The sequence below is a fragment of the Ooceraea biroi genome, chromosome 8 (genome assembly GCF_003672135.1).
Source record: "Ooceraea biroi isolate clonal line C1 chromosome 8, Obir_v5.4, whole genome shotgun sequence".
NCBI classification, from domain to species: Eukaryota; Metazoa; Arthropoda; class Insecta; order Hymenoptera; family Formicidae; genus Ooceraea; species Ooceraea biroi.
This window is the reverse complement of record NC_039513.1, coordinates 4,943,954-4,964,725: the sequence shown is the minus strand read 5'-3', so window position 1 is coordinate 4,964,725 and position 20,772 is coordinate 4,943,954. Positions and strand designations below refer to the sequence as shown.

Below are 20,772 nucleotides of genomic sequence, written 5' to 3'. Positions count from 1 at the left end.
TCGGCCAAACATTACCGTATACATTACGATTTATACGTCTTTTTATTTTATTTTTTATTTACGCCTTTTTTAATTTAGTCCTCATTATATTGTCTAGTTTATACGCAATACATGTCAAAAATATAAATTACGATTTTTTTGCGATAAATTAAATCAAATTCTAGGTTCTTCATCGCTTTCCTAAATTCTGGCATATGTCTTCTTTATATAGTTTATTACAATTAATTATTGCAGTTGTGACAATTGGGTTGGCCGAAAAGTAATTGCGTTTTTTTCCAATAGATGGACATACATGTCTTGAAATGTAACTAACTTCATTCTAAACCGCAAATTCATTATGTAGGTTAACAACTCACAGTTCAAGCTTGTTTTAGAAAAAGAAAGTACACGATTTCGTTAACAATTGTTTGTTTGCCGTCGATTTTAAAATGGAAAATCAAAAAGAACATTTTCGTCATATTTTGTTTTATTACTTCTGAAAAGGGAAAAACGCTGTGCAAGCTCATAAAAAGTTATGTGATGTATATGGCGAAGATGCTTTAAAACTGCGGCAGTGTCAAAATTGGTTTACTAAATTTCGATCTGGAGATTTTAATGTGAAAGATGCACCACGCTTAGGAAGGCCAATCGAAATTGATGATGACAAAATAAAGGCACTGATCGATTCCAATCGGCGTTTAACGACACGAGAGATTGCTGAGAATCTTAACATATCGAAATCGAGTGTTGAAAACCATTTAAAACGACTTGGATACATTAGTAAGCTCGATATTTGGGTACCACATGAGCTCAAAGAAATTCATCTCACTAAGCGTATTGACATCTGCGATTCTCTTTTGAAACGTGAGGAAAATGATCGATTTTTGAAACGTATGATAACAGGCGACGAAAAATGGATCGTCTACAACAACGTCAAACGAAAAAGATGGTGGAGCAAGCGTGATGAACCTGCTCAAAGCACTTCAAAAGCAGATATTCACCAAAGAAAGATTATGCTGTCAGTCTTGTGGGACTTTAAAGGTATTGTGTATTTTGAGCTGCTTACAAGGAATCAAACCATTAATTCAGACGTATACTGTCGTCAACTGGATAAATTAAATGATGCCATCAAACAGAAACGTCCGAATTGGTGAATCGCAAAGGTGTTGTGTTTCACCATAATAACGCTAGACCACGTACAAGTTTGGTCACTCGTCAAAAATTGTTGCAGCTTGGATGGGATGTGTTACTAGATCCACCATATTCGCCAGACCTGGCACCATCAGATTACCATTTGTTTCGTTCTTTGCAAAACGCCTTGAATGATAAAACCTTTACTGCTGATGAGGATATGAAATCGTTCTTGGAATTGTTTTTTGCTGAAAAAGATAAGAACTTTTTTGAGCGCGGAATCATAAAGTTGCCTGAAAAATGGCAAAAGATAATCAAACAAAATGGACAATATATTGTTTAATAAAGTTTTTGTTTCCCATGAAAAATTCGCCTTTTATTTATATTAAAAAAAACGCAATTACTTTTTGGCCAACCCAATAGAATTAATATGCATTTGGACGAAGATCTTGCTATTCGCGCAATTTTATACGTGAGATTAGTCTGTCTGAAAGAGGATAGTTCGGTCCTAGGTCCTAGGAGCATCTATGAGGTGCTTAGGCCTCGTGGGAGTCATCGCGCGATTGCGTGTGGAAGGCGGCTGCTCGGTCGCCGTGTCGGTCGCGTGATAATTCGCGACGACCACCGACGAAGTTTCCACGATCGATCGTCGAAAAATCCGCGGCTCCTTCGGCGGCGGCCCTTCCCGCGAGGACGTTGCCCCCAGCGTTGCACACGACGAATGGAAAAACGCGCTTCTGAAAAATAAAAATGGAATTAAGATACTTCATGACCTTTCTATCTTAATATCAAAACGTGAGAGTCATATTATGAAGTGAAAGAAAATGATGTTAATAGAAATATGCAAAATAATCAAGTAACACGTATAATGAAGTGACACGTAACGAAAAATACATGCATATGTGCGAAATTGTCTTCGGTGTTCTTAAAGTTACCGTAATTTTCCAGAATAATTCGGTTTGGAACAATTTCATGAAGTGTATACGATAAGAGCAAGATAAATTTTTGACATTGCATTATTACTCTGTTAACTTTTCCGATATACATTTACGTAATGAACAGATACATGTAGTGAGTACGTTGTCGAGTACGGGGTGAAGAATCCAGTGTCGTCCACGGTGCGAAACGCCGTTCGCGACGGCGCGCCGGCTCCCGCAGGTAACTGCGACGAGGCCGTTGGCCCCGCGACGGAGAAAACGCAGAACGATAGATAGCGAAACGAACGATAGATAGGGATAAGGACACCGGGAGAAGAGGGATAAATTACCAGTGATAGAATAGAACGTGTACGCGCGGCACGGCGCGCCGAGAAGGCGGCAGGGTGAAGGGGGAAGGGTCGAACCCGAGGAAGGAAAGTGGGAGAAACCTTGGTTATCGAGAGGGAGTAGAAGGGCAGGGGAAGAGGCAATGGAAGGAGACTCCTTTCGACCTCTGCCAGAGACCCCACGGTGAACCCCGCCCGAGGCGAGGGGTCAGTCACCTATTCCTCTCTCTCTACGCGGCCTTTTACCGCGGCACAACAGGCTAATTACACCTGATTACGTACCCGTTTTCAGGCGTGTACGCGTACGTTCCTGGCTGTGCCAGGGTCTCTCTCCCTCTCTCTGCTTCTCTCTTCTCTTTTTTCTCTTTCTCTTTTCTCCCCCCGCGTCGTTCGCTGCGTCCCCGAGCAGAGAGAGAGAGAGAGAGAGAGAGAGAGAGAGAGAGAGAGAGAAAGAGAGAGAGACTTAGCTGGGCACCTAGCTTACCTAGCTTACCTGCCTACCTTAGCTTTAGCCGGCTGGTTCGTCGTAACCGTGGAATTGACACTTTTACGAAAGCACCGTGCTAGGGGCTGGCCTGTCATTATGTGAACATGGCGCGTGCGTCGTACTCTAGGCCAGAGGCGACCTGTCCCCTCTGCGGCAGACCGACGACTCGGTTTGAGATCGATAACGAGAAGGAAAGAGACAGAGAGAGAGAGAGAGAGAGAGGGGAAAGAGTAGGTGGCGAGGAGGAGGCGGCCGGAGTGCTAAATCGTTTCGTCGATGCACGCTCGGTTGAGGAAGGTTGCGTTCTGCCGCCTGGTCGTCAATGAAATTCTCCGCGGTTTCTCGAGTAACTGTTTTCCATCGCCCTGTCGTGATGAAAGACATTTCGGGCTTCAGAATTAGTTTTCCCGTACTAAAGATCTTCTGACAAATAATAGTTTCTCTGGCCTTTTTTTAAATTATTGTTTTACAATCGCAATGTATTATTAGACTATAATAGGTAAAGTAGTGGTTCATTTTGAGGGATGAAGTTAAACAAACCAGAAGGTTCTCCTCATTCAGGAAAAATTCGCAAAGTCACGAATTCACGAATTATTGAGCAGTTCCTGGCTAACTTCGTTTCAATAAACGAGACATCATTATCTACAATTATTAATAATTTTACTATACCGCGTTTCCCGAATTCGTTTATATTTTTACCACACGGCGAAGCATAACTAATAAACGCGCTGCGCACGTTCCTGCAGGAAATTCGAGAGCGTTGTTAGCATCGTTACGCAGGGTACACCTTCACCACGTAATAATCCGACGCAGAGCGAACCTTGCTGCAGGCTACGTCTCTAATCATTTCCATACTATCCTTCTGGACGCGATGGGCACCGTTCAGCGCCGGTCGCGTATTTCGTAATGCTCATATCAAACGCGTCTGTTCGATTACGACACTCGGGATCGGAGGCAGCGCGGATCGAGAGCCCTCCGCAGAGATCGCGGTGGTGATTTTCTCGTTCCCCTGATACGATCTAGACGCCCCTCCTCTCTTCCTCTCACCCTCTCTCTTTCTCCTTCTTCCTCTGCGCGATCTCTGCATCGTGAGAAACGGAGGAGCCCGACGCCTGGCCATCGTGAGCTGCCCACCGAGCGCGATTGCACCGCCGTAGATCACCTTTATTTGCATCAGCACGACGTACCGTTGCATCCGGAGCGGCTACCTGAGTCCGCCGCCTTGATAATTATTGTCTACATGGAAGGCGCGGAGTGCCCTCCGCCGCGGCCAAACGATGAAGACGTCGTTCCTAGCCAGGCTTAGCTCTCGCTAGCTCCCGTCCCGTTTTCGCGCAGCAACGTAAATTTCCACATTAATCCGCCCAATCAAAGCGTGGCCTCTTCACCTCCTCCGTTGCACACGCAACTTGTGCCTGTCATGCCTGTCAGCCAGATCCGTTTCAAGGTTGCGAATCTTCTCGCTGCGTATAACGAGATAGTTTCGTCGCTGCGATACGCGATATCCTATTTCGGATGGTGTTGCAGTCGTTCCTGCTCGTTACGAGAGACACCAAAGTCACAGTATTCGCATCGCTGATCGTCCGTGGAATCGTTATTATTGACAGTTACATCATGTGATTGCGCTTTATTGATAAAGCTAGCTGATAAAGACTTTTTTTATGATGCATGGATCTTTTGTATCATAATTTCAACTTGATACGTTGATCATCGTATTTAAACTAAGATGCTTTCCTTCATTCAAATTTATTTTAGAATATGAGAAAATGTGCTTGTGTCGATAGGAACTGAATCATGGTAACAGTTAATACTTCAAAGAAAAGATCTGTTGATAAATATACGGCTTTTATGTGTGAAAGTATCAAATAGGACGATAGAATTTTTCATTGTGCTACCGCGTTCATTATGTGATGCAAGTCTGTCACGGGAATCGGAACGTTATACATGACATACGTGTTCTTAATGAACGTCTTAATTAAATTTTAATTGTAAACCTATCTATCTCCGAAGATCGGTGGGATCCATCCTTAGTCCTTAGTCCTTATCTCGCCGAGCATCGCAGATGCAATTCACAGACGCGATTCCTCATTTTTATACCGGTTGTAAAACTTTGTGCAATTAAGCATCGCTCGCGTTACATAATTGTGGCATCGCTACAATTGCGTGCCTCGCAAACGAATCGTTACGCATTATTTCGCGCGCTCCTGAGATGTTATGAAATTCTGCGATCGTTTCTCGTACTCTTTATGCGGCCGATAACACGCTGAAACCGCAGAGTAATAAATTTCTGTAAAGCGCAATAAAACTAGAGGATCGAGCTGTGCTCAAAACGTTCGAGAGAGCAGGTTGTTGATGCGGGGCAAGAGAAGATCCGCCACATCTGCTGATGCCACATTCGCGCATTTTAGCAGTGACGTAAAGCCGCATTTTGGCACGTAACGTAATCATCACGAACCAGCGCGTCGATTCACGGCAAGAAACGACGTTATTAATGTATTCCTAGAACCATAGATGGACCCTCATTCCCCGATGATTACCCGTCATTTATCCGTAATCGCTGTGGAAAGGTTTGTCAGTGCCCGATAACGTGCGTTTATTCCTAGCCATCACCTTCAGCCGTGTTCCTCGTGCTCGTTGCGGTCGAGTGTTGATGAGCTACTGCCATTTTTCACCCAACTTCTGAATGTACGAGCAATAATCATAGCATGCTCGAAATCGATATTACGAAATCCTGCTGAACGTTTTCTCTTTTTTCCTTATAAGACCAGTTTATCATTGCTGCGTCTAGTTTTACAACTTTATCCTCGTTGACGTTGATACAAGGACGATAACGGCACCGAAAAAGAAAGAGAGAAACAGAGAGAGAAGGAGAGAGAGAGACCGTACGAATCATACGTAACCGGTAACGACCCCCCGGTGTCATGAGGCTGATCAGTCAGCAGCTTCGGATCTGGTCGAGTCAAAACCTGAACCCGGGCGGCTGTAATCTCGTCTTCATTGCAGCAGAGTTCCGTTTTCAGGAGCCGGCAACGGCATGTGGGATACGCGTCGTTGCGCCTTATAAAGAGGCGCGCTAAGCTTATCTGAGCTCGTCGGTCGGTCGCGTCGCGCTCTTTTACCCCGAACCTGGGCGGCAAGCCGGATCCAGGCTTGCAGAGGAAAGCCTTGACGCGCCCGGCCGATTAGCATACGCGCGGTACTCTCTCAGCGTGTCCGTCCCGTTCCCTTACACTAGTTCCCTTGCGCTCGCCCTTCCTGGAGGAACGGCCCGGGAACGCGGGCGCGTTGCATATAAGGCTATATAATTCAATGCGCGCACGGCGTCCCCGCGGTCGGGCGAAACGTGGCTGTCATCGCTAACCAGATCGTTATCCGACGCCGCGCGACGGCGACGTCGGGCTCGGGGATCCGACGGCCGGCTGAAAAACTGATATCGATCTCGCCTTTGTGCGCCGCGATGCCACGCATTTGCATGCGTAATCGAGCGCGGGGTCGTTTCGCGACGAATCTCCTCGAATCTGCTCCGCACTCGACTTATAACCGTTCGTCCGCGGCCTGCGACATCGTCGCAACTTGCGACCGCGAGCGCAGCAAAGTAACGAGAATCGCGGTTCAGCTGTACTCGGATCCGTTGCGAAGATATATTCTCTGCAAAGTTTCCGTCGATCTCATTAGCGGGACTGCGAGAACCGATTTTACGAACTGCCCCGTTGCGAGTATCATAATTAATTCATTTGTGCATGATCGGGTGCGGAGCAACAAGTGTGCTATAACGCAGTCAGCGTTTTCATAAGGATAAATTCAGTGAGCGGTATCTGATAATTGATTGTACGTGTCAATTGATTGATTGAATAAAAATTTGATAAATGATACAGAATCACAGAGGAGAAAGAAAAACGTTACATTGAGGCATGCACGCTGGAATCTCGAAAGAAATGCTCGACCGCGTCATATCAAGGATAATTGGAGATTCTAGAAAAAGGTCAAGAAAAGAGAAATAAAATTAGTTCTGCATCTACTCAATACAATACACATTATATTATAATTACTCCGTATAATATTGCTCGCGTGACACCACGAATGGATGATTAATTAAGCAGATCTTCAGCTCGGTAATTAAATATCGAGGAGGAAAGGCGAATAAAAATGCGTGACCTTTAATTTGATCTCTCTCGTGTCACGATGATGGCAGGTATTAACTCCTGATCTCACCGGATATTAATGGGTGTCGTTCATAAACGCGGTCGGGATGCCAAGCCTGCAGATCAGGTATTTCGTGATACACTCGTTCTTCACGCGTGCTTAGATGACATCGCGACCTTAATATCCATACCTGATCGTTCGTGCACTTGAATATTTGAACCTGCTTTCATAGATCCACCGGAATTATCGCGCGTGTATCGTACGATCGCCAACCAGTTATTCCAGCAGGAACAATTTTTTTGCAAACCGGTAATTTTGTACATGCTTGAATATTAGTTGTAAATATAATACTTTGAGAAGTAAGATTGAAGCATTTGGTAGATAACATTTATCGAAAATAATCAAATTTAATCAATGATCTCTGTTGACTTATAGCTTTTGCTTAGTAAGTTTTATTGATTTTTCAGTTACTGAAGACAAAATTCTAATTTTTCTGCATGATTGCGAGTATATAGATCAACATGTATGATTAACATTTAAAAAATTTTTAAGAAATTATTGGATGTATCAGTTGTTTTAAATATCAGGAGTTCAGAATTAATGAGAAGATTAATGAAAGGAAAATATTCTATATGTGCTCGTTTTTGCTACGACTATTGTATTAGATTTTAATCATGTTTTTTGTATCGGCTTAGTAAACGCAACGTGATCGGGCAACACATTTTTGCGTCAGATTATCACGATGCAGCATCTAGGAAAGTATCGACAAAAAATACAAAGGAGCAAAACCATCCGTCTTCCTACGATAGCCATCGTTTGTGCGACCTGATTTCAGATAGATCGATTTATTATCATCGATCGAAGGTAATAGCGCTCGATGTAGAAACACCACCGTCGTCCAAGCGTGGTAACAACGCTATGCGCGAGTTTTTACGATGCGCGCCACATGTCTGACCGATACTGGGATTATCTACTGGCGTATTTCGAGCTGAAGAAAATCCAAAATTTGATTCAAGTGTAATTTATCCGAAAATATTATTTAACACTTTAGCAGCTCAGATTATTTACAAAATAGCATCTCCTTTGTGTCTTACAGAAGAAGTATTTGTGGAAGAGAGCACAAATGCCAGAATTTCATCTGTGGTCGTTATCGTCATGACACTATCATCGCGATACATTAGTTCCGGTACCGATTTTTCACGGGAAAAACGCCGAGAGTTGGTGACCCCGGTCGGTCAGCATGACGTTTCACGTTTCACGGCGGATTTATCTAGGATCTGGACGCGCGGTGTCGGATCTACGGGCACCATGGCTAGCACATCGCAACGGCGCGCAAGCTTCGAGCAACAACCGGCAACGATAAATATTGCGGCGTGAATGCATGTTAATGAGCGCCGCGCCGGGCATAAGGCCGCGTACGTACGGGAGAGATCGCTCTCCCGCGTATGTATGCACGTGCGTTCGCGCCACGACGACGTGCTCTCTCCCGGCGTTTCTGATTAGATACGAAGACGACGGGGATTCACCTTGCGTGCTATGCCGATCACTCTTCTCTGCAGCTCGCCGCTCTTTCGGAGGCGCTCGTTAACGTGCTCACGAGCTTTCTCGATAGTACTGCGATTTTTGGATCGTACCGGATGGATAGTGATTTTTGCACGTTCTCGTGAAATTAGAAATGAGAGTTTAATTATGAAGATTGCTATGATTGATAATTTTGTTCCTCTTTTTGGTGCCTTTTATGAATATTGAATATTTGCATTATAAAGTTTTAATTATTGGAACAAAGTAAAAAGAAATAAATATTTTTATTTAAACATTTCTATATAAGATGTTTTTTCGTTTCATTTTTATATATCACGAATTAGTAGAAAACAGAAATTCGAAAAGAGATACATATAATGGAATAATGACACTGGAATATTCTATAACGGAAAAAATAAATTAGATGTATGAAAAATTATGTTTTCTTATATAGAATATCTCTGACATACAAATTTTTTACACATGTAATTGATTACTCTTATAATTCAATATACATTTATTTCTTTGATTCTAATCTGTTTTCTCTTGTTGCATGAACAAAGAAATATTTTCGCAGTTATTATAGAATCAATATTCGAAATTGCTAATTAATAGACCGAAGCTACTTTTAAAGTACGGTGTATATCATTCCACTCCGTATCGGGATGATAAAATACATAATCTATGATCGGACTGGACCGTGAAACAGCCTCGAGCCGCACCTCGCTCTTATCATCAAAGCGTGGTAATAAAGATCATATTATTATCATATTTTGCCCGCCTCCGCCTCTGACATTACTAGTCGCCAGGTCACTCCCAGTCAACGATCTTTGACAATGATCGACGTTGCGTGTAATCGGATTTTGATCGCAACTTTCGCGAGGATCGACGATGTTCCGTTCGCACCAAAGGCTGCGAAAAACCTGAGAACAGTCAAGAAGCGCATTTATTACAGCCTCCCGCGCGAAAGCGCGACAGAGAAGGACGCGCTCGATAGGGCTGGCGGAAGGGAGGAAGGAGGGTACGAAGGGAATCTTGTGCGGCCTGCAATCGCCGGGCGTGTAATAGAACGGAAACGTAATTACGGGGTTCACGGTGGTGTGCGGTAGTCGGCGTCATTACACACCGCCGTCGTGGCGAGCAATTGTTCCGGCTACCCAGCGCGTGCTCGCTAAATAATATCAGCGGGACCGCGGCGATGAGAAGAGGCGAGGGTGCGAGAAGGCATCCACCTGGCGAGAGCTGGCAAGAGCGTATCGTGTCTTCGCTCCCGAGAATGTGGCACGAGCGATGCGATGCAATGCAATGCGATGCGATGCGATGCGATGCGATGCGATGCGATGTGATGCGATGCGACCGACGCCTGCGGTCGCCGTCGGTGTCCTGGCAATTAACGCCGCGTGAGCGAGCGGGTTGTGGTACAGCCCACTTTATTATACACGGTCCGGTCTCTTCCTCGCAAATCAATTCCCAGCGAGCTATAGCGAGCTGTCGTTCTATGAGTCAGTCCGCAGGAACTCGGTAGAACACGGCACGAGACACACAAAAGCAGGATGCGAGAAATAAAGTGTGATATTACTTGGATAGATGGAGCGTGAAAGCAAATAAAGCAATTTGATGGGCGGGGCAATCAATAGAGCAAGCGGAACTCGCCCTGCAGTTTTGTCGGGTCGCTAATATTGAGCGCCTAATTTATCCGATGTGCCCATATGAAACACACAATTGTCTTTGCACGTATTTGATCAAAATATCTGCACAATATGTAATATGCTATAATGAACGAGATGGAAATGAGATGGAAATTTGAGATATTTTGATACAGTTATAAAAAGCTCTTTTATATGAGAAAATTATCGGATTCCGTTGATCTCTCTCAGATACTTTCATTTATTTCTTGCCTTTATTTCCTGTCTTTCAACTTGCAGGAAATAAAATTATTGGATTTTATATCAAATCTGTCTCGATCCCCCAATCAAGCAGTATTTTCCTAGCCAGCAAAAGAAAACAGGCAATAATACGAAAGTCGATTCCCAAATGTCGCTGGAGAATTATCGCAGTCGCGCCTTTCTCGGCACTGCCAAGGGCAGTATCCCACTAAGGTTCTAAGCCGGTAATTGCATTCGCGCCCACCGTGAGCTCGCCACGTACAACGTATCTGCGTGCAATATCGTCATGAATACTCGACAACGGCAGTTGCCGTCGAAGGTCGGCCGCGCGGGAAAAATCAAAGGCTCGAATCTGGATCGGGATAGGAAAATAATCGTTAGCCGCAGAGTCGGTGCATGCGAGGCGCCGACAAAAGGTAATCGATGAAGGTAACCGACAAAGGTAATCTGCAAGGCGCACCTGCGCACCCGTGACGTTCACTCTCGCGATTCCTGCGCTTTGCATTTCGGGATAGCGTCGCGTGCGTGCCGCGGGATAAGCGATCTCGTGTTGTTACGCAACGATTCCCCGCTACCGCAGTTGCTCTAATTTGTGCGTGAAAGCCGCAACCAAATTTGACTCTCTCGTTAGTCGCGATACATACCTACCGATCGACTCGATCAACGTATTCGCGATAGATAGACCGCCGATTCAGAAAAAGCTGCGCGCTGCGGACGCTTGCATAATCGGTCGCTGAAAAACGATCACTCGCGTACAAGCGAATCAATCGATTTCAGTCAATCGGCGCTGTTATGCGCATTCCGTATTCGTATCTGCCGAACGAAAAGATCTGTCTCTCGTTGAATAGGATAATCAATTACTACTTAAGTTGCATATCGTGCTGAAATTTCATATATCAAGCCTTACACATTCTTATATCACAGATTTGAAACGGTGTCATTTTAAGAAATTGCATTACTACATAAATTGAGATCACGTTAAACTCTGAAAATGTAAACTGCGGCTCTTTCTTAATAGCTTTATATATAATATCTCTTGCTTGCTCTTCTTTGTTTAGAATGATTCTGTAATTTTATGAACGATCAAAGAGAGAAGGATTGCCGATCTCAGATCGATCAATTATCGATGATCCTTGCCTGGTACCGATTGGAAACAATGGACGGCATTGTGCGACACGTAACGTGTATGTACCGCAAGAAGATCGGCGATCGGTGCATTGTTGCATCGCGCTGCACCTGACACTCGCTCGCGATCGTATCGCGTCGCGCGTCGTTGTCTCGTTGGCAGTGGGTTGAGGAACGAAATGTTACGAAATTCCCAACGAAGCGACTTTACGGGACAGATGGGTACGGCGAAACAAGAGATCGAGTTTCGTAGCGCAAGAGTCGCGCAATTGCGAAAGAACCGTGCACATCGGAGTCAAAGTGCTTGCGTGGCTGAATGCTGATCGGAACTGGACGCACATTGCGTAGTAAAATCGGTGTGCAAAAAAACAGAGTGACATGATACATGGAATCCGTGAATTTCAGAACGAAATAACATGAGCGAAAGGAAAGCAATGATTTATTATACAGGGTGTCCCGGGTTTTAACCGACAAACTGCGGGAGCATATTCTACTAGTGGAAATAAGAAAAAATTCTTATATCGAGTTTGCTTAGAAATGCTTTATTACAAAGTTATAAACCAATATTGAAAAGAAATATGAGATAAGTAACAACGGAACATAGTGTAGAATTTGGAAGGTCGAAGATGTTTATGTTATGCGTATTCACATGTATTCATGTTCACTATGTTGAAACGATTCAGTATGATTGTTACTTTCACAACAGTAGCTGTTAGATTTCAATCGTCGTGTGAACTAGCAATTACTATCAGAATGCCAAAAGTGTTTTCAAATGAGGAATACACTGATATTCATTTCGTGTACGGATTCTGTGACGGAAATGCACGAGCTGCCGTACGAGAGTATCAACGTAGATTTCCTAACAGGAGAGTACCAGATAGATTTAAAGCAACGAATTACTAATTCAGTTACTGAGATGCAACAAAATTTTCAGGAATGTCGTACTGTAACAAATTCTGTACTACGTCGATGTCTAGCTTGTATCGATGTGCAAGGACAACATTTTGAAATGCGTCACTAAATCATTGCGTAGATAATTTTTATTTTTGTGAAAAAATCCGTTGTTACTTATCTCATATTTCTTTTCAATATTGGTTTATAACTTTGTAATAAAGCATTTCTAAGCAAACTCGATATAAGAATTTTTTCTTATTTCCACTAGTAGAATATGCTCCCGCAGTTTGTCGGTTAAAACCCGGGACACCCTGTATATTACGCTATTAATGATTGCTATTTATATTGACAGTTTGGCTTTCTGCATCTCGACAGTGAAACTCCAGCGTGAGAGTTAACAGCGCCTATTAATACGCGGTTACAGCAAGTTACAGCTAGCGGTTCACGATCGATGGAATGCCAGATAAAGCGGTATTGTTTCGATAAATTTGTCTAATCGTATAACTGGAATGCCAGAGACCGCGGCCTCGATCGTACGAGACAACAATTTGCGTTATGGAGCACAGCGATACGCACCAAATATAAAGTGGGATTCAATTAAGCGTGGCTAAAACAGTACCCGCCGGGCAATTAAGCGATGCTATCTTAATTGCTTAATCGAGCCCTAATTATATGTATGAGTGCCGTTCCCGCTTAGACATTCGATAGGTGATATCTGACCGGCAATACTTCAATATTACTCGTGACGGCAATAAAGATTATGCCGATCGATATGAGACATGAGAACAGGCGCATTAGCATTTCAAGGCGAGCATACGGCGACGCTTAACATTTTACGGAATTAAACAGAAATAAATGTGCCAATCACGACATAAATCATTCGGCACGGCGAATGCGTGTTGGGTATCGATAATTACGAATCTTACTGTGAGATGTCGATACGACGGGGCCGGGGCTCGCCTTCAACAATCGCGCGCGATACCGCCACGAAAAATTCTAATCAGACGCACGATTGTAGATCGTGCCGACGTACTGATTATGAGTGATACATTCGCAATATTGCAAACGGGCACATTTTTGCGGTCGCGTTCAGAGCGAGATTAATGAGGCGCGACCTGATTTTGTAATTTTCGACGCCGAGATAGGGCTTATTATTCAGCCCTATCTGTATTATTCAGCCGGCCTCGAGAGTTATGAGCCACGAGCCGTTCTTGATTCCGAGCAGAGTTACTTCCGAGGCACCTCTTGCTCCGCAATTTGTGTGAGTCTCGCTCCCCTGCAGGGCTTTCCTGATGCGCCGAGTTCAATGATTCTTTCCCAGCTGTCTGGGATACACGCCCGTGCCTCACATGCGGGTGCCGATCTATTTTGTACGTTTGATGCGTTACCGAATGTTGCTTACACCCTCATGCCTCGTTAGTCGCGTAAGATTTGTTATCAAGTTTTACATAAGAAGAGCTGATATTGCTGCTACCGCGATTTTTTGGCGAGTAGAAACTGCAATTTCAGCTTGATATCGTGCCATGTGACAGAGGAAATTGCTCGGCGAAATCTGCTAATTAATACCGCACTGGGCCGTTTAATCATTTAAATGTCGTAACGTGAGCTACGACGTGATGTAAAGCGATGATTACGTCGTCGTGAATCCGTATAGTATATATTCTTCCTTTTCGATGTGGATAGCGGTACGCTCGCTATAGCGAGGGTGCAGCAATCGAAGCGAGACGGACTCTATTGTCGAGCGTTTTAGAGCGATCATCGCGGGCTTATGTAATGACGATCGGCGATTGTTGACGGCTAAGCGCAATAACTTATGACAGGCTTTCAAACGCAGCGAAGCTCGCGCGCTTTTCAGCGCCGTTCCAGTTTAATTATGTACCTCTCTCGCGATGGTAATACGTGGCTCGTTTTCCGGTTCACCGGTGCAATCATATCGAACATCTTTCCACAAGATCGATCTCGTGCGAAGCATCGGGATTCGTCGAGGAGAATTATTGCATCAGGTGATCATAGGCGTGAGAGATCCGCAAAATTGTTTTCATCGCGGTTTCGCTACCGTTCGTCGATCACTGTTATTGGCCGAAATTAATAAAGTCGAGATTTAATATATATTTTTTCAATTACAGTAGAAAATGCGATACTAAAGATGACAAATTCTGGACATTGTTAACAAAGTCTGAGATTTGACGCACGCAATGTCTTTTACCGTATTCTATAATATTGTATAATTATTACATTCACATATTTGTGTAGCTCATAGTACACCCACATACAAGCTCGAATATGAAATCCAAGATTCTTTCGATTAAAAGTCTGTTATTAATGATTGTTAATTATATTTTAATAACTGTTGCATTTTCGTCGGTGATGTCATGTTGCCATCAGTTTAAATCTCAGTTTCTCCGCTTCGTAATTACGAACAACCAGCAAGAATCAGGCTCTTGCCAGCCATAGAGTTCAACTTTCACGCGAGTTACGCTCACCGAAAATACGTACCGTGGCGTTAATTTCCATGACTCATCTCGGCCCTCTCACCGTACCGCACGGTCTTACGGGGGTCCAACGATTTTTCCCCCCCTTCGCGAATGTACTTCGTATTTCGTGAAACACGATCGCGCCTCCTCGTGAGCGGCGGCGTGTGTAATGTCGCTCCTAAAAAGGCGAATGTGGCCAATGTACGCGAAACTACTAACCGCCGGGGGGGGGGGGAGGGCAGGGGGACAAAACGGGTTAACGAACCTCCGGCTTCGAAGGTGCCGGTCGGCTGTTCGCTGTTCCTCTTCCTTCTTACTGCCTGCTCCTCGTGCCCGTGAATTCTACATTTTTCTTCACCGTCTCGCGGATCGGTAATTGTTTCTGTTCGGCCGGCCGCTACAATAGCGCTCGCTTGCACTTAATTAGGACGGGGGAGCATGGCCGAAGGGGTGAGAGGGAGGGAGAGGGTCCAATAAATCACGGCGCGTAACCTTTTCTGCATGCACAAGTCGGCGCGCAATTAGCTCTGCTAATTAAGGACTACCTGTCGATACTTTGTCGAGTTAATTCGAATGCCCGACGCTGCAGCTTTCGTGTATGCGCGGGAAATCACGCGGTGGGGTTACCCATTGTTTCGCGATCGAACTTGAGCCCGAAGCTGGAATTGTTTAATTACGCCCGATCGGACTGCGCCGCGGCCTCGCACACGGCGGAGGTCGTAATAGCCTCCAGAAAATAACGTATTTTCTTTGATTTAGACGACTCTATTCCGCGCTCCGCTCACCCGTGAGATTCGCGTGATGGCACAATTATACAGGCACTTTCACATTGATTCTGTCTTGCTTACGGTCCTCGATCTGTTCATCCTCAATTTAACATTATAATCCTCGGAAGGAAAAGTTAGCGAATTAGATTTATTTACGTAACCGTCGACGTAGGTGTTCGGTACATTTTAGTTCGTAAAATAAACTTTAACAATCGCATTAATTCCGCGTTAGGGCATTTTATCGCGGAAATTCCAAGATATTAATTCGAGATCTGCATCTCGCCCTGTTTATTCGATTGCGATGCACAAACGGCCGAAGAGTTTGTTGCGCTGGCGTGTACGTGAACGTTCCGATCTGCATTACGTATGGCAGACACTTACGTAAACCGGTGGATTGAATAGTACGGCAGGGGGATTAATCGACGCTGCAACGTTTCTCCGAACGATATTCCGCGCGGCTAGGTCAATCGCCTTCCAAGTTTCTTTAATTTCGATTAGCTTGCGCTTCACTATAATCGTAAATCCGACGACAGCCGAGAATCCGAGAACGATGATCGTAAAGCCAGGCTTCCTAGCTCGAGGGATACGGAGCGAGGATCCCCATGACAAATTTTATTCCCCGGTCCGCGCTCTAACGGAATTATGCGTTTTACGGGGCGCGTTTAGTGCACGACAAGGCAGCATAATACACCTTGATGTGCGTGATCGATGGCGCGCGTTCCGCGCCGCGTAATTATCGTTCGCTTTAAAATATGCGTTTTGTTGACGCGCATTAGATCGCACTTAAAGGAACATCAGCGGAGAGAGAAAGTTCAGCTGATTTAAGGACCGGGACTTCGGACCGGCTGGCCGTAATGCGAGTCATTTGCTAATGTCGTTAGATGCCCCTTCATGAATAAATGATCGTCTATTGAAGTAATATATATTAATTGAAGCGCTTGCATCCCGATTGTTCTCTATTTGTTTCAGTGAGTTGGAGGAAATCCATTTTATAACAGATGTATTTCATCTTTTACGAGGCATTATTTATTTATTCTGCAAAACATCTTTATAATAAATATTTCTATAATTTAATGAAAAATTTCGGTAACGCCACGGGAATTAGTCTAACAATAAGATACACGCAGAATCCATTAGGAACTGCGGTGCATACCGAAATGCACTTTGTCAGACTAAACCATCAACCCCGTCGAAAGGACCGTCACATCCGTCGAGATTGTCGACGGACCCGTCGTCGCGAGTGCGGTATTCCGCCATTAGATAATAACCGTTGTCCCAGAAGAGTCTAGTTAGTCGTATCGCGGTGTAACATCGATCACGCCCCTCGTAAGTCCAGCTACGATCACAGCATAATTCAAAGCCCCCGCGAACGTTTAATCATCAGGAATCACGACCTAGCCGATCCCACCCTCGACCTCCTTCTCTTCCTCCTTTTTCTTCCTCGTCTTCGCTCCCGCAACCCCCGCGTCCATATCCGCGTTAGTACGCGCTCTCTAACGCTTTAGCGAGTCGATGCGGCTGCACCGGCTCCGAGAACGGGGGAGGGGGAGACGAGCCTTCTTCTCTAATGTATTCTAATGGTATGCCGCCCCGACAATAAGGCACAACTCATCCGGCATCCTCCTACACCCATGGCATCTTCTCTCCCGTGGTGGCCCATGCCACAATGCTATCTCGTCGCATCCTATATGCACTTCCATTTCTCTCTCGCCTCACGGGCTCTCCTCCTCACGACTCGCGCACTCGCCGCGAACGTAACGCGGTTCGTCGCGGTGCATCAGCGTCGCATTCGAGAAAGGCGCGTTAACACGGAGTTCGCGGGACTCAATAGTACGAAGGTCGTCGACGAGGTCGTGCTCCAAACGGAAATTCTGCGTGCCGCGGGACGTTTAGGTCTTAAGCTGTATCTGTATCTCGGAACGAAACGTCGCGGCGATCAGCTGCTAGGAAAATGACATCTTGCTTGGTCGACGAATACATGATGTAATCGAGCGGGAAACCTTAAAAGAGGTTTCCCTTTTTGGAAAAGATGGGGAAAACGCCATGAAAACGACGTATATTAAATATTGTATAAATTACGATATATTGATAAAAGGTGAATGTAATGCACGTTTTCTTTAAAAGAACACGAAGAAGCGTGTTCTTCATATATAACATACGAGATAGTCATAAAATAAGATCCGAATACATTATTATACTTATATAATGATTATATAATTAATGTATGAAATATATGATAGTTACAAAATCACTAAATCACTAAAAAGGCAAGACGACTATGTAAGTTGATCGCTGGAAAATGTTGCGCGTTATCATATTTATCTCCCTTCCTGTCACAATTACCCTAATCGATTCTGCTGAGCACTGATCGAGTTGCGAAATATCAAGATAGGAAACAACGGTGCGGGAGATGAATGATCGATGAGATTCAATTGGCTGGAGGAGCGAAGGTGCGAGGTGCTCGAAACACGAGTTCTTACGCCAGTATGAATATATCGTCAAATATCGAACACTTACATCACACCACCAACTCTCGGCTACCCGGAATTACTTAACTCACCAAGATTTATGACTCGCGATCGACGCGTGCAGCTTCTCGAGGGAGGAAGAGGGAGAGTGAGAAGGAGCGCGAAAAAAGATCGGAGCAGGTATGCTCCTGCGTTTCGCAAACGTCTCGAACGCCCAACCTTTAAAAGTGACTGGGATATGCACGTGCTGCTCTTCTTCCTAGTCCCTACCTGCCTACGTGAATTAAATGCAGCCGCGAAAGATAAAACGATACGCGCATCCTTGCGAAACGACAAGCCGTCTCGCCGGCAGGAAAGTGGGAGTCCGCGTGGACGATGGCGGGGTGGAAGAGATGCATCGCGCGAGAGTGCATCTCTTCTCTGGGGTTGTCGGCAAGGAGGGAAGGGGGAGGAGGGTCAAAGCGGGACTGCACACGTAACGCGGGGTGACGACGCGGAGGTCGGAGTTCAACGCGGACTAGAACCAGAAACGTAAAACCTGCGCGGGACGACCCGGGTCATCGAAGCGGTGAGGTCTTCGGCGCAACGATGCTGTGTACATTTCGAAGAGAGGATGCAAGAAATACATTTTTCTTAGATAACAGGTACTCTTCCTGTACTATCTTTCCCGATCGTGGAAATTAATAGAAATGAGAAAATTTGCGTGAACGGCCCGGAACGACCGGTTGATTTCTGTCTTCAGCGTGAATTCTCAAAGTTACACGCGGCTTCAGGACTGATCAATCGTGATCGTAAAAGTTTCTTCACGTCATTGTATTTTACTGCTTGATCATCTTGCCATTTGTTCGTGCCGGACTCAGCTGCATGTTTCCTAAACGCGTACGCATAGTACCTGCGTAAACACGCTTGTTACTGGCACGTTGTCCGCACGTTGAAATAGTTCGCGGCGAGTCAGTTAGCGGCAATATTGTCCGACAAAGCGTCGTTCTATGTTCACGAGTGGACGTTTCGTCATCGCGCTGCGTCATCGGGCCCACAATACGGTCACGATCGTAAACGTTATGAATAGTAGTACCGCGTAACACGGATTCGAGTCCAAACGACGCGCAGCGGGTGGGAATCGTTCTCCATTCGATCGTACCGTTTCCTCTCTTTCTCCCGGTGCACGACGAGTTTCTCGTACGGAGATTTTTCGCTTTGCGAGGCTGCGACGTGCCTTCGTTTTGACCTCGCGAGCTCACAACAACGCCATTGACGCGTCATTATTTCGAACGACCCTTCGAACGAGACCGTGCTCGCGGCGGAGGAAAAGGATCTTTTTTTCGTCGTGCACCGCTCCGGGGCCACGATAAAACGGTTCATTGTGCCGTGGATTGAACTCTGAACTTATGCCCAGTACACGCACCGCCGTGTCTTTGTAACGGCGCGTCCACGGTGCGTCCAGTAACGCGCGTGAATCCTTACGAGCGCCGTAAAAATGCAGCGGAATTATTGCAACGATGCGTTATGGGATTTTTGTTCTTTTTTTTTCTTTTTTTTTTTCGCTACGAACTATGGCTCCTCTTTCGAGTCGGCAAGCAAGACTGCAATGCGGGTGCAAGTATTGGATATATCTATGAGGAGTGAGTCGCGCGCTTTGCGAAGGGAAGAATATATACCTCTTTCTTTGAACGCTCAGGAAGAAAAATTTTACCTACAGTCCGGTAGTACCCGCATTGCGGTAAATCGTCGCGATAGTCATCCGCCTTAACGGCCACGCCGTTGTTTTTCCGGTCATCAAACCCGCGATTCATTAACGCCGTATTTATGGCCCCAACTGTCGAGTGTCAGGATACGATTTGATCAGGATCCGATCAGGATAACTCGTTTATAACAGCCCGTAATGATTTGAATAGTCATATCGCCATATATAATAAATATATATAATAAACCGTGCTTATATTTTTCAAACAAAACTTTTGTACAAAAAATATGAAACTTGAAACTTTTTCTACTCAAAACTTTTTCTTCTCACCATGCTATATTCTAAAATAATACGTTTCTTTCATGTAAAATAGATGCATTAGTAACGTTTACGGAACTTGAATTATTAGTGCATAAAATCTAATTCTAATTTTAACTTTACTTAAAATCTCAATAATACAGTTTGCAAATACGAAATTATACATTGAGACTGTCCGCGATTGTCGATAAAGTTCTGATATCGCTATCAGATTCCGCACATCGGATAATCCGATGATTTCGAGAGAGTGAATGTCTCCTGCAAAACGAACTATCACCTCTCACCGGATGTGTGATTTATTCAGCTATATGTTCCGAAGAAAAGTGCGACAGTATGTCGATCTTGCTGCCAAGCGAGACGAGTTGCTGCGAAGGAATCAAAATGAATTACGCATCTACAGCGCGAGAGAGCCGCATTTCCCGCCTCGGTCTGCAAGTCCCGACGCGCGCCCGCGCATCCTCTCCTCCATGACCTATACTATGGTAATTCGGCCCGAACGACCTCCCGGCTGACCTTTGATAATAACGCCGCCACGAGTGAAAAGGCGGCATGTCGCGGAGGTGGTGCCTCGGCCGCGGGAGTGGCAACGCGGCCAGGTGAGTCTCTTTCTCTCTCTCAGGTGAGGCACACA

The 20,772-nt window shown here is 45.1% G+C and overlaps 1 protein-coding gene and 1 long non-coding RNA gene across 2 annotated transcripts in view; one reads left to right on the top strand and one right to left on the bottom strand.

Moving 5' to 3' along the window:
- Positions 1-20,772, top strand: part of LOC105279682 (zinc finger and SCAN domain-containing protein 26) — a 325,080-nt gene that overhangs the window by 169,878 nt on the left and 134,430 nt on the right. The window lies entirely within an intron of this gene.
- LOC113562449 lies at positions 1,471-11,954 on the bottom strand. Its single transcript, XR_003406914.1, has 2 exons — positions 2,876-11,954; positions 1,471-1,847 (listed from the first exon to the last, which is right to left on the bottom strand). It is a non-coding gene; the product is annotated as an uncharacterized LOC113562449 (long non-coding RNA).